Raw genomic sequence first — 25,010 nt, 5'->3', positions numbered from 1 at the left:
AGGAGCCAAATTCTAACAGAACTCAAATGGTACCACTTGTATCCTTAACATGCATGCGCACTCTGGGAAAAGAAATAGTGCCCTTGTAGTGCCCTTATAGTATAATTAGTTTGTCTTTGGGATTAAAGAGATGTTTAATTAATACACAAGGCTATCTGTTTTTCTTCACACTGTAATCAATCTGGGACAGATAGTGTGAGCACAGAACCAAGGTACTGGAATGTAATGTTTTAGTACGAATTTGCAACAATAAATGAAAATATGTGTTTGGATCGCATAATAAAGTTAAAGAAATGAAAGGGCCTTTGTGAATTATGAAAGCTATTTCTTAAATCTGTTATCTAACGGCTTCTCTTTGTGGCTGAAGTAGTGAAATTGATTGTTTAGAGTGCAGGCTGATCTCCGTAGCTAAAGTCATCTCTGTTTTAGAGAGTAAGGATTTCACCGTTGCAACTGACTACAGCCTCTTCCTTATCAACAAGTGCAATCATAATTCTAGTACATCGTAATATCAAGGGCATTTGTAACAACTGTTCTGATGAACAAATGTCGAAAGATAAATGCAGGGTTTTCCAGTTTAGTTCCCAATGTTGCCCGCTCAAGCGCCCCTCCATCAATATCAGGCTCAGTTTAAAAGATTGTTGTACAGTACCTTAAGAAAAGTACTTGTATGTTAAAGCCAGATCATGTCCTTAAATCTGTGCATCTCCTTCTCTGAAGGCTTTGTTTGATAACATTTTGTTTTACTCACTGCAATATGGATCACTTATGGCTCCCCAGGCCTTGGAAACTGAAAGCAGAATTAAAACTAACAGAATATTTTATTCAGCCTTTGTTACCGATTGATGTTCCACAGAGACAAAAAACAAAGAGAAATCCTGGAAAATAGTACTGTATATTGCATTCTATTTTATGTGCAGAACAGAGTGACTTTTGTCATTTGGGTAACAGGAAATCATTCTTAAATGATACCTTATTTAAACTTTTATTGATGAAAAGATAGGTGGCCGAAAGATTGACTTTTAATTCCTTGAACTGTCACTCATGTTGGAAGAATTAGAGGAAAAAAGCTAAATTTTCCTTCCCTATTAAAGCTCAGGCCCAAGAGCATCAATATGGATGTACATTCAATGAATCAATTCCTTATAGCCCACATGATTTGGGAGATGAAGGGTAAATCCTTAGTCCAGAGAGCCTCTTCATTTGTTTGCCTTAAGGCTTCCACTCCTGTTCTCTCATGCCAGGTAAGCCAGTTGTTTCTGTGCCTTTCAGAAGTCCATTAAGTGAGAGAAGAGGGACTAAATATTGACAATTGAATAACCTTCCCTGACACGTATACATCACAAGAAATCAACCTTAAGGTCATGGCTCTGTGAAGCCACATATATGTTGGCCGTTCATAATGAATTGGAAAGCTAATACATAGTTGTCAGTTAGACTGATTTATTCCTGAGCAGAGTGATACACACATATGGTACGGTAATAGATATCAAGAGGTGATTTGAAAGAGACCCTTGTTCCCTAACCACATATTACTCCTGACGTTTAACACTCTTCTGTGGAATATAAGCCTGGCAAATCGGAAAAAATGAGTTGGGAGCAAATTAAGAGCCTGTGCTTCATCCTAAAAATAACTGTGGACGTAATTTACACGTAATTAATTGCACCTGCATTGTATTCTCTTTTCAATCTGCAGTGCCTCTTTACTGATTTCAGTTAGTGCTGCAGGTCAAGCCAAGCAAATGAGATACTACATCTCTGAGAATTCATTTTAACTGATATCTGCAGGGAAGAGACATGAAAACGAACAATATAATAAAAACAGGGAGTTTTATAAACAGAAGATTATTTAATGGACTGCTTGAAAAGAGTACCTTTTTAAGGCTCATACTGCGAACTTTGCTATACTAGCAAGGTGCACCATGAGCTAAAATGATACTCTTGTAGCTTGGTTGTAATTTCTTGTCACTATTTAAATGCTCTTGTATTTTGTTGCACTAGTTCCCCAGATATAAGTTCTAAAACACCTTTCTTGTCTGAGCTGTGTGACAGTGATAAGGGTTTGCACTACGTCAGCTCAAGGGGATTGAAAATGAATTTTTCATAAGGTATGCATATAGTTAAAATTATCTGCAAGCATTAAAAGATTGTTGTTAACAGTCTGAACATTATGCATATGTTGTCCTTGTCCTACCTAGGAAGCACTGTCCAGCACAGGATTGAAATAATAGCAAAGCTGGGCTGTGTACATTAGTGTGTGGCATAGAAAGCCACTTACATTTTAAAGTGTTTTTCTTCCTGAGTTACATACTGTAGAACCATTTGCCTATTGTACTATTTTATAAATAATATTCCCCACTTCATCATCTGTTTTATACAATAGGAACACCAGGTGCACCATTGTAATTGGGGATGTATCTCAGGAGGTAAGCTATATGTTGGGTCTGTGACTAACAGCAGCCCTATTCCTCCCCTATTCTGTAATTATTGAATGCATAAAAAAATGATTCTTCAAACTCCAAAACATATGGTTAACAATTGTTCACCCAGGAGATAAAATATAATAAATAACATACTGTAAATACTCTGGAAAGCAGATCTGTTCATAACTCAGAAGTAATATTCTATTTTTTCTGTTCAAAATACAGTAGTTTCAAATATTCCCCTATTTTTGTCCTCACATTTTAAAATGACGTTGTAGAGCTGTTTCAACCTCCAGTGTCCATTGTGACTCAAGAGCCTTTCTTTCTGGCTCTGGATCAACCCTGAAGGCATGACAAAAGGGCATACAACTTGTCAGAGTGCACTGCGAAAACTTGAATAGTGAATGTTGTTACCAAAGGGATACACGAGTTTTAAACTGCTCAAAAATTGCAATCACTTAACCTAAAGGGCTAATAAACAAAATTAAAAAATTGTGTTTTATTCGGTGTAGGCAGCAAAATAGTTAATGTAAACATTGTTAGTCATCATTGCCACAGCTATGCAGGGAGATAGTAGATAATACAGTAGGTTGTAGGTTTGTTGCACTTTATATACAGTAGATGACAACATTGGTATGTTTCAGCTGAGTGTTCATGACTGTGAGGCAGGTGGACAAAACCTTTAATTTTCCTTGCTTTCTCTTCCATTATCTCATTGCCCTGCAGTTTTGTGTGTTGTTAATTGTTTGCTATGCGTATTTCCACCTAACTTCATAGAGGCTGTCTTGCACTGGCAGCAACTGCTAATATGGAACTCCGTCCAACAGCAGATTGTATGCAGTACTGGTGCCTGAGGAAGGCACGTTTTCCAGATCTGAAAAAAGATGGATTTGAATGTATCACATAATACAGATAAACATCTCCAAATAGTAATATACAGGAGCAAATATCCTCACACTAGCAGAACAGGACCTTGCAGAACTATAACCAGATTAATTATACATTTATCTTTCATCTGATGTTTCAGTTATTCCCTTAAATGTTGTACTATCATAAAGGGAAGAGTGAAATGTCTGCAAAAGGCAGGCAATTGCATTGAAAAGGAATTTTACATAATCCCTTTCATCAGGGGAACAGCACATAATATCATATTTCTGTTTAGAAAACAGAATTGCACTGTTGTGCTGCTTTCAGGTCTGAATGTCTTTTACAGTATTTCTCCATAGGCTATCTGAATACCTTTTGGATTTTGTTTATATTTGTGTGAGTTTAATTCATTACACAGTCAGTTTTAATTTCCTGTACAAATCGTCCTAGTATGTCTGTAGGAAAACATCACTTGGATAATGAAGGAGAAATAGTGCTGACCAGATGCTTCAGTTTCCTCTGTGTGATCTGGGGGAATAATAACTGAATCAATCTTGATTTTTTGAGGAATGCAACATTATATTACACCAGAAAAATGTGATGGTGGCTCTTTTTCAATATGCAATTGAAAGAATTTCGTATTGCTGATATTTTTTTCTATTACTTTTTGTAAATTAATCTAATATCACCATACAGTACATAATATATTTTTAGGGTAAGGTTAAGGTCAGGATTAGAGTTAAGACTAAAGTTAGGATCAGAATCTTTAAATATACTTCTGCTGTGTGCTGATAATAACCTGGCAAGCCATTATGAGCAAATGTATATGGACAATTAAAATATTTAGTTTTGTAATAAGTCAAAAGTAATAGAAAAGCACAAAAACATAAATATGACAAACTTTGAAGGCTAATGAACAGCCTTGAGTTTTGGATTGCAGGAGATGCCATGTAATACATCATTTCATCCAGAAAATTATTACTGCTTTTGTATGATTAAACTGCCTGCATGTTCATTTCTCCATGTTCCCTACTTGTAGTGCAATGAAATGAGCTCAGGCAAACTCAGATTAAATAAGATATTCCGTGTAAGATTATGCCACATGTGGTATAGCAGGTGACTTTCCAGGATGAATAATGATCGCCACTGCAATGCTCTATTCAAGTCAACAACAATGCGATTTGCAATTTCCTGCAATATCGCCGCCCCCTACAAGAGCAATATCAAATTGTGTCAAAGGTGCAGTAACATTATGATTGTTGAGGGAAAGGGCATTCGCTGCTCACAAGCTAAAAGTCCGCTTTATTAAAAATCAATTATGAACTAAAGTGTTTGTGTATATTTTGCATTAGTGGCCTAAAGATCAGTAAGAGTTATCCCCTCGGCTACAAAAAAAGCTGAGGAAATGCGCTGTGGCCATCAATGCATCTTGAAAGCCAATTATAGTTATTGAATATCTTGATGCCTAATCATTGACTTCAGCAGACATTGTATTTCTGGACCTGATGCCAGTTTTGTGTCATCCCCCTTCTGTAATAACTGACAGTTCCACCCATCTTATACTACAGAACTCACGGTGATTATTTTAATTAAATGCAGTGTATTATTCACTAAATTCAATGGCAATGCTTTCTGATTATCTGTTCATATTAGCAGTTCTGTTTCTGAATATGATACCGTGGGATGAGACTGAAACACCAGGCGTGCGCAAGAGTGTTCAGGCTTTGCAAGGTGCCACAGTGAAAGTTAGTCCCTCAATAATTTACAAGTCAGCAAGAACTTTGTCAGTGTGAGCCTGTGCTGCTTATTGGAACCAGCGTGTCTGCTTCACAGTTATACAGAGCATGTCTTACACTTGGCTGGCTGGCAGAGTGGAAAGGCCTTGGCTGATGAAAACACAATGTGCTCAGATCCCTCATGTGTCTAGAAACACAATGAAATAACACCCAGTTCAAATTCTTTGTACTGCTGTTGGAGTTGACGTTTCAGCCTTAAGCGATTTGTCACTTCTTCAAAACAAAAAAATCTGTAAACCCCTTTCCTTCTGTTATGTTTCTTTAGTTTACTAGAGTTTAAGGAAGTTTACCTTTCAGGCCTTTTGCACGATTCATTTGTTTTTTAAATCTGTAAGTAAAATCGCACTATACACAATGTGAAAGATTGACCCAGAGCTGCATCTGGTGCAGAATTCTGAATAACAAACAAAAATGTATATGACTGTCTGAATGCAATACTGAAGCATAAACACAAGTTTAAAAAAGCGTGGTGCAATCTGTGGTGTGCAATTCAACTGATAAATATATCTACCACAGCATCATTAATAAACTTTAGGGGAAAAATAATTTCTTTGGAGACGTATAGAGCATGTTTAATGAGACAGACCTAGATCTAATTGTCAAGATACAGAGATTTTACTTTTTTCAACGTTATCTGTTACAAACAAGATTTGTTCGAGTCATCCCCCCTGTCAAGAGCAAATACCTCTACTAAAAAGAGGGAACCTTCATATGCTTATGTGTTTTAATGACATTTGTACTTTGGATTTTGATTGAGGCCTTGAAATGTGTTGACAAAGACATCAACAACATCCATTTCAAATCTCATTCTAAAAGACAGGTGATCTTAGCATGAAGCTTGGGAGTTTATGCAGTCTATGAAGCATTGTTGGTGGTGAAAGGAAGTGAAACCATTCAATTAGTCTGTAGGATATAGATGAACTGCAACATAACATCGTAAACATCACCCCCATTATTAGCTTTTGAATAATAATAATGACAAGAAGTACTAGAAGAACAGATCTTTGCAGTTTCATGAAATTTGAATCTGAATTTGAATTAATGTTTATCTAAACTGTATCAAGTCTTTATTTCTTTGCACATAGACTCCTTAAAGAGAAAATGAATGCACTTCTCTCATTGTGTTTCTATAGCACGAGCCCCACAGTTAGGAGTAGTTCTTCTCTAAGTCTCATACAAGTAAAACTATACCATTATGTGAGAAGTATTAGTTCCTTCGTGCACTGACATGGAAAATGAATGTCCCGATCTGCTGATCTTTGAAACATTTTCTTATTTTGAGCACAAAAAATACAGAATGTTTTCTATACAAAAAATTATACAAAGTAATAATTTGTGAAAGGCTAAGATTTATATTCGGATGCCTCTATTGGAGAGATAGGCCTTCACACAACATGTTATTTTGGGTTTACCTTTACCAATGAGCATGATCATCGAAAGCTTTACCTGGAAGACGATGTCAGTGGTGGCTTTTAGAAGCTCATTAATCCAGGTTCCCAAGATCTTTGTGGGACAAAAACACAATTTCAGATTTGTGCATTATACAAAGATGCCTGCGTACAGAATGGGTTGCCTCTGGCCAAAGCAGTACCTTGCCAAGGAGCAGGTAAGCTAATGGACGCAGATGATTGAAGAGGCCTTTGATGTGGAAGACAAGAAAATGGAGCCAATAAGCCATGAAAAAGAAATCTGAAATGGAAATGGCACATAAATGGAGTGTCTGCCCCAGGCTCGTTGCTGAATTTAAAAACTGGGCGAGGCTCATCGGAGGAGTGTCTGGGGTGGCCTTGATTGCTGCCTCTGGGGCCCTTTTCTCTCTTATGATTCATGACCAGGGATCAGCCCATGTATTAACCCAGTGATTATTCAATAGCCCATGTGAATTCAGACAAGAGCTCCCCTCCTCCAGAGTTTAGGACACTCTGACCCTGTGCTCAGCAGAGTTTAGGTGGGTGGGAAATGAGCAATTAATTCCCCTTCTAAGGCAGATGACTAGAGGTCAGGAGCTGCCTGTCCGATGGTACAGGAAGACTCTGAAGAGTTTGGATTCGCTGTTGTCATTGGAAGAGTCAAATGCTAAAGTGCTCATATTGAGAATGTAAAATCTAATAAACAGATCAATATAAACATTGAATTTAACTCCTCTGTCATTTTCTGTTTCTGACAAACTCATTCCTGGTGATCCTATATTCATCATTCTACTTTCCTTCTTTCTGAAATCCGTAGTGCATTAAGCTAATATTTTAACTGAAAACAGTCAAATAAGGAACGGCATTAAAATGTAATTTTCTCTGATAATCATATGTGTGTTATTCATAGAGCTTAGTTCGAGAACGTTTTGAACGTTCTGCAAAACAATTCCTGTAAACACCACCTGGATCTTGTAGGTGTCATTACGTCAAGCCCACACCAGGGGGAGATAGCGGGACAGAAACAAGACGTGATGCAGTATGAAAACAACACAGTGCTGCGGTATGACAAACATCTGTTTAAAAAATGTCCCTGTTCATTCCCGTCCAGGATTCCATTTGATCTTTTTAGTGCTGTAAAATAATGGTTGTATATAAATTATATTTATATATAGCAATCAGGTGGCATATTGGTGAAGTGGTGAGCATTGGTGCCTCACAGCACAGGGGCGCTGGGTTCAATTACAGACCTGGAGTTTGTTCTTCACTGTGCTCATGTGGGTGCTTTTTGGGTGTGCTACAGTAGTTTCCGACCACAGTTCTAACACATACTGGTAGACTAATTGGTTTCTGGGAAAATTGTCCCTGGAGTAGGGGCTTGTACCTGCCGAAATGTGCCTTGTGATGGAGTGGCATCCCATCCAGGGTGCATCCTGACTTGCCTCCCTTGTTTGCTGGGATTGGCTCCTTCTCCCTTGCGACCCTGTAGTGGATAAAGTGGCTAAAACATGGGTGTGAAGCTGTGAAGGGAAAAGCAGAGATTAACCCCACCCGGAACAGTTCAATGAAAGAAGAAATAACATATCTTTTTACTTTTCAGGATGCAATTGAATTCTACCAGCTCTATTCTTGTTTTGTGTGCTTTGATTACACAAGCATGTCACCCAACTGAGTGTAAGAGCCCCACAGAAAATTACATCCTGAACTATAGCTGGCCAAGTAAAAAAAAACATTGTATAATTGAGTATATGCATCAGATTAGTTAAGCACCTATATTAATATAATCATAGCTATACGTCTGACTTTTATTCCCTGTTAATATTATTCCAGTGGACTATTAACCATTTCTGCCTTATTCCAGTCGGATATATTGAAGTGTGCTTTATTTCAGTGGGCTGATTTCTGGTGTGCCTTATTCTGGTGGGTGATTTGCCTGTGGATTTTTTTTCTCATCCCCACATGATGTCACAAATCCATCCTAGCTATTGAGGAAGGCTGTCATGACATCAGTACCTTAGCTACTGTATCTTTGCTGGGGATCTATAAAAAAGCAATGAACTGGCTCCACTTTCTTTCACAGAGTTGAGCAGGGAAAACCGTCATGTGTCTGTGCTGACCAGAAGGCTGGTCTTACTTTTCATGGAATTTTGTATGCTTAATTTATGCTGAATGCTATTAAACATGTAAGATATTTGTCATTGTTGATTTCTCCCCTGAAGCTTCCGTCCATAATATTTCCCATGTCACATTGCAGCCTTGTGTGCTTTGACAAGGTGAGGCCATGCTCTGTAGTAGAGCTGAGCGCAGAATGGGTTCATTTACTGCAGACTTGATTATTACAAAGCCTGAGTCAGCTCTCTTCAAGGCTTAGAGCTCGGGTAAAAAAAGCAAGGGTATGGTTTTGCAATATACAGTATAACTGCAGCATGACCAGTTGCAGGTATTTACACTTTTCTTCTCACTGTAATGGAATACTCTGTCAAAATTTCTGTGAACAGAAATTTCACTTCTGAGAAAGGGGAGGTTAATTGTTAATGAGCGGAGGTTCATATCCTTTTATGAAAAGGATACCATCTACTGTAGTATGACTGTACTATTATGGTAGTCTTCACCTCTCTTTTGATATACTACAATAGAGGTCACTGTTTGGCTTTAGTTCTAGCTATTGGACATCCTCCTGTGACTTTTCTTCTCCATCAAATGCCAGAGTAGAGGCTAACTGGATATCACCCACCTGATTATGACAGCAAAGCTTGGCAGTGTTCGCCTGTGAACTTGTTTGTTGAATAGACTGAAAGGAATTGATCAATACAATACTCCGGTTCTCAAAGCTAAGAATTGGTATCTGTCTTCTGTTTGGTTGAAATAAACGTGACCACAGTTGTAAATGTTGTTTACTGGCTACTGCAACTTTAACCCTAATCCAAATTGAGATGAACATACTGCACTTTAGTCAGTCTCTTCTTTTTCCGAATAGTGCTGTTTCCTGAATAGTGAGTGTTGCTCAATGCTGACGTTTTATATCTAAAGCAAGAGGCTGTTAGGTCTCTGAACACTACATACAGACATCATTGAACATTCTATTGCAAAGCATCATGAAGGTTCTGAGGAGGACACATACTGTACAGTACTGTACAATGTTTTTGTATACAACCAGCATGTGTTCATGAACTGTATTCACAACTTGTTTTGTGATAAAGCAAAAATTGTGGTGTTGAGAGACTAAATTAATATATTCAGTGACAGACGTTCTGAAATGTGAACACATAAGCTAATAGCTTCCTTACAAAGATAAAGGCAAAAAATTGAGTGGTCTTAAAACTGTCAGAAATAGATGATGTTTATTTTAGGAATCACACCAGGAGACTGAGAAAGACGGATTGTAAACTCACTTGTGGGCCTGTTTTCTCGAGTTAGAACCATTGCCAGAAAGTGTGAAAGATAGGATGCATGTTTGAGCGACTTTATACAAGCACAAAACACTTTTGCTCTGCTCTTGCATGCATTTTGCTTTGACTTCCCTACATTTTCAACAAGAACAACAACACAAAATAAAATTACAGCATGTGTATTTTATGTTTCCTCCAGGTAAAACTGATATCTCATTAACAAGTTTGACAATATCTGTCTTATAGAAAGAGAAACTTGCAAAAGCCAAACATGTTTTTAGGTGTGTTGGTAGGCTGGAGGTTTATGCCAGCAGCCATGTCACCCTGCAACTCACAACTAGCAACCCACTGAAGCTCAGCAGGTGTGAGCCTGGTCAGTACCTGGATGGGAGACCTCCTGGGAAAAACTAAGTTTGCTGCTGGAAGAGAAGTTAGTGAGTCCATGTGGGTCCTAATGCCCCAGTATAGTGTTGGGGACTATACTGTAAACAAGCGCTGTCTTTTGGATGAGACGTAAAACTGAGGTCCTGACTCTCTGTGGTCATTAAAAATCCCAGGGTGTTTCTTGAAAAGCGTAGGGGTGTAATCTCGGTGTCCTGGCCAAATTTCCCATGCCTCCTAATAATCCCCCTCTATGAATTGGCTACATTACTTTGTTCTCCTCCCCCCTCCGACGGCAGGCAGAGCGACGTATTGGTTGGAGTGTTCTCGGTCGCATTTAATGGCAACCTCAGCTCAAAGATTTGGTTTTCAAAATCTTTGAGCTGAGGTTCTTTGAACCAAATGAAGTGGAGCCGACAAGCAGACCCTGCTGATGCGGGATTAACGCTAGGATGAGTGGGGTAGGCTGGAGGTTTGTCACTTCCATGGATTTACCACTAGAGGGCACCTAGTAGGGCCTGAAATACAAGTACTGTAGGTAGATCACTTGGCCCGTCATGGGTTCGATAATTATATAATTGGGTAGTGTTGAAGAACGCACTCTCACATGTTTGATTAGCGTCTTTTTTGTATGTATAAGTGTGAATCAATGGGCAGTAGGGAAGATTTTGTCAGAAGTGGGTTGGTACTGTGAGAATATTCTGTTTTAAGCAAGATTTGTTTTGGTTTTAAAGCCAGGATCGCATAAAAGGCCGGGCTTTGCGGTGCATCTATTCTGAAGCAATGTTTTCATGTGCAAAGGTCCTTGAGCTACACTATCCAAGATGGGGATCTTTCACGGAGTGTGAAAAATGAGGGTGGGTAATCTTTCAAGATCACTTATGAGCTGCCAAGATAATTGAATTTGGTGATGGATTATGTTCTATAACACTCTGCCAGATTAAGGCAAGGAGTGTTCATTTTTTCTAGTATGTGCAAGTGTGTGAAACCATCTATCTAAAGGTTGTTGATGCTGTTTTAGCCAGAACACAGCCTACTGATGCTCAGGAAATCGACTTCTGGCGTATTTAAGTGGAAAATACAAATTCCATGGCCAATAGTAAAGGGAAAAGGAGAAATGTTAACATTGGTGACATGTAAGTTCAACATTGCATATTTCTAAGAACTGTGAAGAATGTGCTCTCTATCGCATCACTGCAATCACTGCTGTTAATAGTACTGTATTGCCAGCTTAACAGTCAACCCTTAGTACCGGAATTGTCAGGCATCTTCTTCACACGTTTTTGCTAAACTGAGTCACACAATTGTTCTCAGTCATGAGCAATTCCCTTCTGTTTCAAAAATAAAGATAACAGCTTTTTGCTTCATAACTAAGGAAAGTTAGTTATTGTCTTTCTGTAATTTCTCATTTCATGAGTAACAACGTTGCCCTGATCTCTGTAAAATAATATATATATATATGATTGATCCAATTCGTTTCAGGCTCATTTAATTAAACAAGTACTACGGTATATGTACGTCAAATGGTGCTTTGTGAAAGCCACACCTTGAAGAGTGATTCAGAACACATTATTAATGCACCAGTCATTAAACAGGTGGTCTTATGAAATAACATAATGGGTCATCAGTGGCAGTTAAAAGATGAGTACAAAAAATATCTGCTCAGATGCACTTTTTGTAGCACGCTGATAAGGCAAATACAACTAATTGTGCTGGAATGTTGGTTCTGTTTCTTTCTTGGGCTGAGCAGGTAAAAACCTGGGACAATGAGGTGTGGGGCTTGAACCAGGGTTCTCCACCTCTGACTAACTAGTTCTGTATCTTATTCCAGGCTCCCATTAAGTCCTATTCTTCAATGCACTTTTCCTTAGTTTACACTTGTGTTCTGGAAGAATTTCAATGGCTTGAGCTCCCGTCAATATAATTGTTCTAGTTCATTGGTTTTGAGTTGCTTCAGAAGGTGACATTAGAACCTGAATAGCTCTGAATTCTCCCACAGCAGGAGACCTGTTTTTTGGTGTAGCAGAGTTCTCTTCTCTCTGGAGTAGTGCTGTGTGGCTTTGAAGCATGGGTAACCCCCGTGAAGCTGTGATTAAATCCTAGAGAGGGCAGAGCAGCCCCTGTCACCTCTTTTGAAGACTTGAATTAAGTCCCCTTTTAGTTTCCTCTCTTCAAGGCTAGAGAGTTTCATTTCTTTTAACTTGTTAATTTTTGACATTACTTTGACCCCAAGAATGTGCCTTATTACTTTTCTTTGGACTGATTCTTGATTACTAATGTTTTTTTTTTTAATTTTTGGACTCTTTGGTATACTATATATTCGGGTTGGGCAAACTTTTTTGGCCCAAGGGCCACATAACATTTTGAAACAGTATACTGTAGCTGGCTACTTCAGGCTGCTGTTAAAGATAGCCTATGGCCTACATAAGTTTAAAATCCAACATACAGTACAGTAGGCTTATTAGTTCAAGGTTGAAAACATGAAACACTGAAGACGCGGTCAACTGGTACGCTGCTTACAGACTGCTGGCTCTTGTGGCCAGTGTCATGTGACACAATCTAGCACCTTCAAATTCGCTAGGTAGCGTGAACCTCATACTGTACATTCTGTGTGCACAAACAGCAGGTTTTGCTCGTAATAAAAGAGACGCCTCTGACCGACAATGATGCCTTCCCAAGGTGGCGCGATGCACAATTTGGAATCACTGTGGTAAAGCGTTTGTGTGCCAATGTGCCAGGCACAAATAATGAAATGTAAGAAAAAACAACACCAAACAAAATGGAATATGGCGAATACTGACCTATTTACTTTTTACCTGAATGGCCAGTTAAAACTGGCTGGCGGGCCAGATGTGGCCCATGGGCTGTAGTTTGCCCACAAGTGCTGTATATTCTAAATGTTGTAAACACTTTGCCTAATATTAAGAAGAAAAAAATGTCAACATAACCACCTACATTTTGTTTTGGCCTCATCTAACCTCAAGTAAGCTGAACAGATTTCTGCCTAAAAGCACAGGGAATAATTTCAAGATAAACTGAAGGGAGCTTGCATATGAGTAACTACCTATTTGGATACCTAACTTGAATCTGAATTCTCACATACTGTATAATAATTATTTTTAACATATGTGTATGAATGGCTGCCTTTATCAGCATTGTTTGGACCGCTTCGGTTCTTTCTAAACTCATTGTAGTCACTAAATGAAATGTATTTATGAGAACAGCAGGTTAAGGAACAGTGGTACAGCTCTCATACAGAAATAGAGTGATTTTAAGTGAGCATCAGGGGTACACCATAGAAACATTTTAAAAAGAAACTAAATAAAACAGGCTTTGTGCTTACAATATAGCACTTATTGTCTTAATTGGTCCCTCAGCTGGGAGCTTAGATGATTTTTTTAAAGAATGACTGAATAAAAGTGACTGAGTCTCAAATGGACGTCTTAGTGCCTACAGTATAAGGGAGAGGTTCTACATTGCAATAGCAGAATCTGGCAGGATACATACTGTACCAGAGGTCAGTTAACATTCTCCTGTTTTGTCAAACAGGTCCATTGTGCTACATCTTCCTGTGCTCCTTCTACAGTATTTTCTATGCGTTGTTGTCTCTTTCATTTTAATTTAAAATTCCAAGATGCCACTGCGCTGTAGTGCTGTTATCCTAAACTTGTTGAGCTTAGCAGGAAGAAAGATACCAACCTTTATATCTGTGAAAAACTGTGAAAAAGATTTACACACATTTACAAGCTAGAGCTACAGCTGTGACACCACGCCGCCCAACAGGATGGTGTAGGCGGGAAAAGAGGTGTTACAGACCCGAGACCAAGGGTGTCACAGTCCAGGGGAGTGGCTCCAGAACCGGCTTTGCTGTGCCGGATGGATACAGGAGGGAGAAGGAAAGACAGGGCAGGGCTGGTCGATCTGGGCTGTCTGGGCAGGACTGGGTACACATTGTCGGGTGTGGGGGGTCAACTACAGAGACCCAAAGAGTGCACCAATAGAGGACCTGAAGCAATGTAGAGTTCCCAGCTGCGCTGACATGCTCGGCAGGCCGGATCTGTCCTGGAGAGCACAGCAACAGTCGGGGCCCCCCAAGCGACGTCTGGGCATGTCAGGAAATGGGAGAGCGACGGGGAAAACCCAAGCAGGCAGGGAAACAGGAACGAGGCAGACAGGACTCCGCCGGGAAACACTGGCTGGTGGTTGGGTGACGCGAAGCCCGGATTGCTGAGGACGAGCTTAGGAGAGCTTTAATAACCCAAAGTATGACTTCGCGTTACAGCCAGGTGCTCCGAGGGTCTGGTCTACTTCTCAGTCAGTGCAAAGGAGGCAGGAGGGTGGACGTGTGGGCTGTAGCCACTAGAGCCACAACACACCAACAGTACAGCACAGTACGTATGCAGATCCAAAATAAGGACCTTTGTGTACTGTAAGGAAACTAACTCCAAGTTGTGCCGATAGTGTGAAATGGCATTTCTCACTTAAACTTATGGATCCTCGCGAAAAGGGGGAAAGAGCATATTGTTGATTCATTTCGTTGCCGTCAGTTGTGACAGGGCTCAGTCGCTTTTGTAATAAAAATGACAAGAGTCTTTTAGGAAACCAGATGCTGTTGAATTCCCCTGATATGGCAAGGCAAGTTTTTGGTAGAAGCCATTGCTGTTTGAGGAGCTGCTGTTTGGCTCAGGGCTGAGAGGAACTGAGGGACAACAAGACAAAATCAGGCAGAGGATGAGCTGTTAACACCATAGTAGTATTCCAGTTCTTCCTGTAATAGGAGATTGGGAAGCAGAAAATGGGTTTTAATTATCCAGCAAATTTAATCAGTTAATTGTAAAACATATTAATGACACAGATAAGAGGATCCTCATTGTCTTAGCTTCACTTGTCCAGTTGAGAATTGTATCAAAAGCAAAATTGTAAAATTCCCTTGAAAAGACCAGTGAGAAAACAATACGGATGCTCACACATGGATTGAGTGAATCAATATTACAGCTACATGACTGTGCAGTAAGTCAACTCTTGGTTGCCATGAGCTTTGTGCACCCAACCCTACAATTTTTTGGTGGATTCATGAATTGAAATGCTCACAGAAGGCTCTGGTCATGATGCATAACAACAAAACTGTGTGCATAGATTCACAGCAAGTATTGCTACACAGGATCGCTACAGTGATAAAGAACATTGTATAAAATGTAAAACTTGATTGCAATAACATGCAATCGATCTCAACACCCAAAGTTGGTTTACATAGACAATATGCGAGCAAGATGATTATGAATCTTTATGCAGGAGGGTCTATTAATGACATGCACACAGGCCAACCCCTTTAACCTACTGTCATGCCCTCTGCAGCCAGAGGGTGCTCCTACTCTGTCCTGTCCCTAGTTTCCTGTGCTTTGCTGTGCTCCCGATGTCTCTCTGTCTGGGGCTATATTTCTGGCCCGGGCTCATTAGTGCAAAAAGTTCAGGAATGCCGTATTGAAACCTATGCCCTCAGGGAGCGGACGTGGGGCTCCCTGGTGCTAGGCGGGTCTCAGGACATCCGAACGTCAATGCTGAGCGAGGACAGAGTGCAAGACCCGGAAATATATAGCCCAAGGAAGAGAGGGACAGGAAGGACAGCAGACCGGAAACTAGGGACAGGACAGAGAAGGAGCGCCCCCTGGCTGCAGAGGGCGTGACACCCGCCTTGCATCCAGGTCACCCCACGTCTGCTGCATTGGTTTCTATACAACTCCTGAACTGCTGAGCCCGGGCTAATCTCCCGTTCCACCGCTACGCATATGGGTCTTTTTCCACTCTCCTGCCTGTCCACGGTTCGTCCCTTCCGACATCCGTGACACCTACCTCAGAACAGAGCAGTCACACTTAACATTCTTCTGGAATGAGTTGATGAATTGAAAAAAAATCACAAAAAGGCACTGTATCTCTGGTATAAAAGCATGAGCAGAAAGGAGAACATTTAAACAAACATCTATGGTAGGAATAGACGATGGATCCAAGTAGATGGCAAGAATCCCAAGTACAAAAAATTATTGGAAAAAAAATAAACATCTTACCGTTTAGCTTTGGTACAATGGAAGTAAAAATTCTAAATCTGAGATTGGTTTTATTATACTATTTATCTAAATAAGTGAGATAGTATACAGTATGTGCTTAATGTAAATTTTATTCTGTCCAATGAACACCAAGCTGCATTTCAGTTTCCATTAAGACTTACGCATGACAATGTTATTTTAAATACTCCTGCTAATGTGACAGCTAAAGTCATTTTCTTTGTTCCAGATCTAATGGAAAGCAGGGAATCTGATTAATGATATACAAAAGACTTGTTTTTCTTTGCGCCTTGCTTTGGTGAGGAAACGTGAAGGGAACACTAATGTTGCCCAAAAGCAAAGCAGAAAACAAACAAAACAAGAAAACCTCTTGTAGCCATGGACACTGCATTGAATCCGTTTAGCAAAACTGAAAGCGCAGTGACAGTATTATTCATGTCCACGACAGTGTATCCTTTTCTGTCCAATTCACCATAGTTCATGCACTTTTCTGCATCACAAATGGAACAGAGTTCATCCTCTTAGTGCATTTTGTATAGCCAGAAACAGGGTAAATGAGCTAAGAGTCCTTGCCAGGATTCTTTCAGACCAGACAGAAATTTAAAGCTTCCCTTAAAAATTAAATACATTAAGCGTACTGTGACCAAATATGGGGTAAAGTTGTAATTGCTTATCGAATGGGTCTGGGAATACATTTCCCAACAATGGGCCATGAGGTAATTAAGACCAATTGTAAAGTTTTCTTGAGTTAATTGAGCACAGGTGTCTGCTGTTCTATACCAAGCGGTTCCCTGTAAACTGGCATTTTCACCGACTTAAGGATATAAAGAAAAAATAAGGCTTTTTTAAATTGGAGAAGTTAAAGACAAAAGAGTGTTTTTAATTTAATTGGGATTCGGGAAACATATAATTAGTCCTCCAAAAGGAGTTGCTATTTTTTCTTTTGCTTTTTTTGTAGTTCTGGGCTTTCACAATCACTGTTGCTGTGATATATTAGTGGACGTTTTTAAAGATCTTTAATGGCAAGAAAACCGGACAAGAAGTCTTGTCCAGTGTGCTGGAGCCAGGGTTACCAGTCTTGCTCTTGAAGAACTGCACATTGACCATCTTTTGTTCTAGCCAAGCTCTGTTACACAACTGAAGCCTTAACTGACTCAGTAAAAAGGATTTATTCAAACTGTTTGATTTTCTCAGCTCTTTAACAAGTTGGAGCTTTTTAATTGGAGCATTTCATAAGTAACGTAAAATTCCAGAACTTTGAGTAGAACCTTACCTTAACTTACCTTGTTAGTTCGATTAAGGCTTCAATTAAGTAATTAAACTTGGCTGGAATGAAAGCCAGCAGAACTGTAGGCCTCCAAGACCCTGCACTAGGTGTCAAAATACATCTGGATAAGGAGGTAAAATATATTTTGTTAGAACTCTAAAGTATAATTTTGCAGTCATTATCTAAACCTTTAATTAGTTAAGAGAAAAATGCACAATATCTCTGAAACGTACAGACATCTGGCCTTCAAAGACTGCTGTTTTCCACATCTACTGTAGAGGATCATTATGATAAAACTCTAGTTAGTGCCTAATGTTTATGTTTGTCGGTTTCATCTTGGAATCCCAAGTTAAATGCTTATCAGCTGCTGGATAACTTGTTTACTGGTGACAGTCATTTCCTCCAAAACATGAACTGCATGATGGCAATACTAATTGGGTATGAATCCTGCTTCTAGCAATGACAGCTTTCTGAGCAAGTGGCATTCTTTCTGACATATGGCTGTTTTGCATTTTTTGCTACCAGCGCATTGTTATCGACTGGTATCTTTACAATCTGCAATGTGTACTGTGCGTATTTAATTTATGAAGCTTCTGTATATTTGCTATAGCACAGTGGAAACTATAAAACGTTATAAAGATGGTCTTCCACAGTAACTGTTGCTTGAAACTTGTATTAATCATATCTTTCCCAAGAACAGTGTCCATTAGAAAGTGATTAAGCAGTTTCACTTAATGAAAGCTGGAATGGCTCAGAGGTTAACAAGACTTAACTGATTCTGGGCATTCAATCAAGCCAGAGATTTTGAGCTGGAGGAAAGCAATCACTGGCAACGTTTCAGAACTGTGTTTAATGAACTTTAGATGCCAAACAGTTTTACACATCTTAAATTATTGCAGGACTGGTTGAAGTGATTGTGCTGAAGAGAATCCATTTTTTTCATGTGTAGAAAAAAAAGTAAAACAACTAATTAATTTCATAAGCACAGTACAAAGTGTATCAAAGGAGGCTAGATTATAAAAAAATGGTTGTTATATTATTGTTAACTGATTCCTTTTATCCTTCTGATTCAAATTCCTAACAGAAGAGTTCAGACTTAATTCATACTGTTTTATATTGCCTTCGGTCACTTCTGGTTTAGAGTGTGAAATTGTCATCTGAAGAAAAACACACTGACGCTATAATTGTATCGTCAAGACTTTTCTATTTCTTACCCATTATTGCTGCAGGATGGTGACAGTACTGGATGTAGAAAGAATGTAGTAATTTAAATTCATTATTATAATTACTTTAAACGTAACATTTTAGTTTCCCATTCATTCATTGTATTTAGACAGTCAAAATCAAAGGAGTGATCTTATATAATCTGATGATGAAATAAAAAGGCCCACTGGAAACAGGTTGTTTCCCTGTTCCTCCTGGTCCTCTTTTTGTGAGCTCAAATGTGTGATAATTTTCACTGCATTTGTTTTCTTTTTTGTCTTTTATCTACTTTCGTTTTTTAATATTTGCTTAATTCACCATTATACTTGGAGTCTTCAAAAAAATGTTTAGCATACCAGTACACAGTCAGATTATACACAGATGTCTATTCAGTCTTGTTAAAGGGTAATATTTCTATACATTATTTCATTTACAGTAGTTTGTTTATTTAGCTATGCAGTTGGTTTTCATTAAGACTTAATTCTAAGCCTGTGGTTTTATTGTAAAAGTTTAACTCCTGCTTTAACTGTTTCTGAAAACGCACTTTGTAGAGAGATCACTTAGCTTTCATAGCCAATACTTGAGCGGAATAATGTTTCTTCATTCTCAGTACAAGAATAACAGTGGTCAGAAATTTATGGTTTATACTGCAGCAGACTAAATGTACTCACTCTGACTGAAGCCATCCCTGACCTGACAGCTTTTCTCACTAGAATTGCCCATTACTGATTTAAAACATGACATATGAGCTTGGGTAAAGCTCATTGACTGTAGTAGCAGTGCAGATTTAATTTAAGTCTCTTTTTGAGAAAGAGTTCCCACAGTTTCACAAGGTGTTTTGTATAATCCAGAACTGAACAGGTTGGACCTGTGTGGGAAGAGTGGAGAAAAATTAATGACTGGTACTACGAAGAGGGGATATAATATATTAATCTGAGATGGAAATGCAAGTGTCACAGTGACAAATGTCTGTTTCATACCCGAGCAGTGTAAGTAATTATATACAAATGAACTTGTCAGATGCTGTACTGAGACAATTACTTGAGCTTGTACCTGCTATACTTGGCTTCCCTTCTGTAAAATTCCTGCTCTGCTTTTCAAAGACAAATGAGCAACCAGCATGGTGATACATGAATAAAATCACAAATTTCAAACTTGAAGTACTGCGAGTGGTATCTGTTATGATACTACACTGTTAAAAGTACTACATATAGCATATCTAAATGATGCACGTGTCAATGGATGGCTAGAAAGACAGATATACAGTACATATAGATAGATCTGTAAGTAGATGAGTAGAAAACTTCCTCTGATTTGCTGAGTATGTGAGTATATTGCTAACGCTCTACAATCTCTGAGAAAGAGTTTGATGAAAGAGATGAAAATATGTGAATGTTCATCACATCTAGATGTTCTTCTCTACTAAAACCAATATGGATGTATTCAAAAAGTATTTTATGCCATTTGTATTTTCATTTTCCTTTCTGCCTGTGAAATCTACCATGCCTCACAGTCATTTCTTGCTTACTGCGGTGTACAGAACCATTAAAAGGATTCCCAGCTGACCGGGCTGTCTCTGAATTGGACTGCAGAGAAGAGAGGAGTGACTGATCTTCCCTTGCTACTCACATCCCCCAACAAAATGGACCAACACAGGCCATCCCCCAACAAAAGCTCTGACCTCAACAAGGGTCAGAGGTCAAGAATGATCTTATGCACATGCTTCCTAAAATTCACCCCCAAAAGGAGGATACACCTGCAAGGAGACTGAGGTGTGCTGAGAGGGGAAGGGAAGTTCTTTCAGCTGTTAGCTTTCTTATGAGTCTTGTCCATGGAATCCCAGCACTCAATCAAATAAAGCAAATGAATGCAAAATGACAGGCCATCGTGCATGGTTCATGTAACAAAGATTCCTAATGTAAAAAAAGGGAAAAAAATACAATGGATCAATTTTCTTATTGACTAAAACCTTTTTTGACAGCCAATATTGCACTTTGGATGTAAGGTTGTGGAAAGAAAATCTTTATTTAGAAATTTCTTTGTGAATCAATTAAAAAATCATATTTGTGAGGTATTGATTCTTCAGAGTGAGCTCATGTATTACTATTGATTGCTTTACAAGATTCTTTAATCAATCAAAAGCCCTTATGCTTGTGGTTAGTGTGCACTGGCAATTCTTCTTGGACACCTTGGCAGGAGTTTGTTCTTGCTGACACTGCCTGTTTAGTTAGTAGGATAACTGTATTAGTAAATGAACTCTGAAATATTGGTTTCTTGCAATATACTATTCTATAAATCAGATTATTATTATGTCTCATTATTTGCATGGAAATGTTCGAAAAACATAAAATACTGTAAGTACAGAAATATATTCATTTCCAATATTATAGTAATGTACAGATCCTGTATTTGGGAATAAGACCAGCAATGACAGTTCTATAAAAACATTATTTATTCTCTGTACCTCAGTTAAAATGCAACTGCCATACTGGATGTACTCTATTATATAGAATTATAAATTCAAACAGTTCTAGCTTTTGCAACCGAATGTTTGATAAATTTAGTGTCACATAACACTTTCTTTCCATATACTGTAAATTATGACGGTGTGCAAACCATTGTTCCATAATCATGCCTTAATCTTAATTAATTAAAAAAAAGCTTTGCTTTGATTGACCTTGGCTGACAGCACTAAACATCATATCAAATGTAGGGACACAGACTGCGAATGTACAGTTCATTCCTAAGACATTGCAGCTTGAAATCTGTCGAGTGAGAGCGAAATTTGAGAGCTGGAGTTACCAGCAGCAGCATGGTGAAAGTAAAATATAGTATGTATGTGATATGGTGGAGAAAAGCCTTTCCCGACCTGTAGTATAGTATGTACAAATTTAACATGAAAAACTGTATTGCTGCAACTGCAGCTTTTCCTGATGAATAAAACAAATGTCCTTATTATTATGGGAGACGAAAAGGATTTAAAGCAAGATTGTTTCTTATACTTTTCTGATTTTTTAAATGTTTTTTTTCATTCACATTCATTATTTTTCACAGATGTTCTCTCAACTTTGTAAACATCTAACCTGGGAAATCTGCTAGTTCATAAATCTCAACAAAAACAATACGTGTTACAGAAACAAGAAGTATATTATTTGTACTGCATATATGCCCATTTTCTATGAAATGTGGGGTCACACTGTACCTTGCTCTGCTTTCTTCCTTGGACAATTAATGTCACATACATTACAGGTAAGTAATTAAGTAAGTAATACACACCCATCTGTTCTCAACAGTCAAAATACTTGTTAGGGGTGCATAAAAAATTTCATATTATTGAAGGGTGTGTTCCTGGCATTTCTTGTTTCATTATTTTAAGATCACAAAGGATTTATTGGGGGCATACTGGTTCGACAGACGCTATGGGCTGAATTAGACAGTCCTGGGGTGGGCCCATTTCTGCATTTTGTAGTATTAATTACACTTACTTGTCTGCTCTAGTTTCAGTCTGAGTTTCATGTCATCGATGTTACAGTATGTCATCGATGGCATAAAATAATGTTATGGAGAGCTCTTTCATTCCAAACAGCCCTAGTGAGTTATTTCAGTGCATTTTTGAGAGATCAGGGGAAGTGTTAGTACCATTTGCACATGCCTGTAAAAAGTTTTTAAAATTCAGTCTTTGATGCCGCATGATCAAGGGATTAATTCTCTTCATTTTCGAGAATGACAATGAAGCACCTTAATCACAAAGTTCTGCAGCTCGATTTTTTATATATGCTGTATAAAATATTTTTGACAATGTTTTTGGGGTGAAAAGGGGTGAATATATTGTAGTACCGTTGCTATTCTTTATTGTATTATAATCTTTTGTAATTTCATGTGCAACTGCTAAATATAAACCATCAACATTTAGCTCATCTCATTCTATGACAAAGAGTTGGACAATGGGACACTTACTGTATAGAAACCAGTATGGAACTTTTCAATGTGGTGTTGAATGTTGCCAGGCAAGAGTTTGAAGGTAATTGAGTCATGCGATTCTTTTCAGATGCCCAAAGCCAAAGTAATGACAGACAGAACTGACCCTTGGGACAGCATTTTATAAATGTGTGTCATGCAGACACCCATGACAAAACTCAGGCAATGTCCCAAACATACCCTGTAGCCCTCCTGATCAATCTGAACAGGGGTCCATGTGAACAGTAAAGGACATTGCTTTAACACTGGGAAAGTAATGGTTCATCTAAGATTTTTTTTAAGTAATTGCATACATTTCACAGTGTAACTCATTTGAATGTGACCACTACGCCTTTAAGTACCCATGTGCACAATAAACTCCCCTTTTTTGATGAGATCCCCCATTAATATCACTTTGTGTCAGTTCATTACAATATCCCATTACTTTCAATCATAGCAGACATCTCCTAATGCTCCCTGCTCTCTGTTTGAGATTAAAACCTTAATGTTCAGTCCCAGTCTCATTAAAATCCAGGCAAAATATACTTGTCATTTCAGCCTGTCAGACATCTCCAGTGCAGCGGAGAGGCTGGGGCAAACTTTCTTTGTGGTGTTTCATACTTTATTGCCAAAGGTCCAGCAGCTTTGCCAGATGGCCTTGCTGCCTCCAATAAATTTAGTGGCTTTACATTCATATTGATGTGGCAGCCCGATAGCCTCTAGTCGCTGAACGTCTTCAGCTGTTAAGAAAATATCAAGGATACAAGGGCACAAGGCAGTAGAGAAGCCTTTCTTGCATATCCAGAAATGCTGCCAGCTTATTCAGTATATAGGTTCTTTTACACTACTTGCTCATGGAGTTTTAATTACAGGTATGGCTTAAGAACACAAATAGATTAGAAGGGTTACAAAGACATTCGATTCTCCTTCCTCATGTGGTGTCCATTACCAGGGTGTAGTGCTGTGTGCTGAATGTGATTTATTGCTGTTTCTCTTTTCAATGTGCCTTGTACATGTATTGCATTGCTTTTGCATTTCACTTGTTTTAGTCAGATTTCCTTTGCATGAAGGTTGGCTAGTCATCTACTTTAGGTACTTTATCCAGGTTAATAAGACTTTTATATTAGATATTTCCAGTCTAAGTGCAGTATGATTTTCTTGTTTTCATTCCATCTCACTGCTTAAAAAATATAATTGGACCAATTATATATATAAGAATTGAAATAAGATTTTTTCTCTAAAACCTACAGAATCTTGACAGTGTGGGACTGGAATAGCCTGGTATAAAGCAAGCATTCTTGATTACACTTTACAAAATGTTGTTGTGTTTCTGCACAATCTACAGTATGTTTAATTTGCAGTACATTCAACAAACCCCTGGGAAGATTGTTGATTTGCAGAATAAAGAATTTGAACAATACATTGAAAGCCCCACCTGTAAAACAATCTACAGTAGCTCGTGATTACAGGAACAAAGAATAAAGTGATATATTTTATTGATATTTTGTCTAATTTCATCAGATCCAATACTCCAGTATTCCAGTAGTAATTTGATTACTTCAATTTGAAAGCAACATGTAGTAATATGCACTCAGACAGATGTATTCAGGTGTTCATCCAGGTTCCCTTGAAGCCCTTATGAAATACGATGACACATCTATGGATTTCATTAACCCAAAAAATGTGTTTCCATGAGAAGAACTGGTACGAAGAAAACACTAGAATGTAGTGCCAAAGGGAAAACTGAACAGTTGGTGCTGCAGCTTGGGAGCAGGGTGCTCGTCCACTTCCTTGGCACTGTATGCAAAATTATCAAAGGATTATGGGGAAGTTGGAGTTTACTATAAATAGTTATTGATGTAGCACTTACAAGGGCTGGTCAGACTTCTCCTGTGCATGTTCTGTGACTCCCTGTGACCTTCTGTGGAACACTGTGTATCTTAGGCTCAGAACCTCTGAGTGAGATAAGTAGTGAGGCACTAGGTTCTAGGCCCTGTTGTGTGAGACCAGTGACAGTGTGCCAGGCTGTGCTGTTAGCAGTGGTGCTGCTGCTATTGCCTTTAAGCTGCTTATGACCGTCAATATAGAACATAACGAAGCAAATACATATAGTGCTAGAATCCTGGTCAGCATTCATAAGTGACATCATGATTATCAGTGGCTCAAATATTGTAAGGAAAGCAGCCGTGGTCTAAATATAATTTAGTCTTATATTTTTTTCAGTTTCCTTTTGGTTTAGCTGTAGTTAAAACTCATTTG

The 25,010-nt window shown here is 38.6% G+C and overlaps 1 long non-coding RNA gene across 2 annotated transcripts in view; it reads left to right on the top strand.

Moving 5' to 3' along the window:
* The window catches only part of LOC138241784 (uncharacterized), a 264,964-nt gene that overhangs the window by 4,302 nt on the left and 235,652 nt on the right, over positions 1–25,010 (top strand). Inside the window, exon 1 of one of the 2 annotated variants that reach the window (XR_011191060.1) lies at positions 7,494–7,558. The exons of the other annotated variant lie outside the window; for it this stretch is intronic. This is a non-coding gene — a long non-coding RNA (uncharacterized lncRNA). Of the gene's footprint in view, positions 1–7,493; positions 7,559–25,010 lie in introns of those variants that run through there. 2 annotated transcript variants of the gene reach the window in all.

Source organism: Lepisosteus oculatus, chromosome 11 (assembly GCF_040954835.1).
Source record: "Lepisosteus oculatus isolate fLepOcu1 chromosome 11, fLepOcu1.hap2, whole genome shotgun sequence".
NCBI lineage: Eukaryota > Metazoa > Chordata > Actinopteri > Semionotiformes > Lepisosteidae > Lepisosteus > Lepisosteus oculatus.
This window is presented reverse-complemented; position numbering and strand designations above follow the sequence as displayed.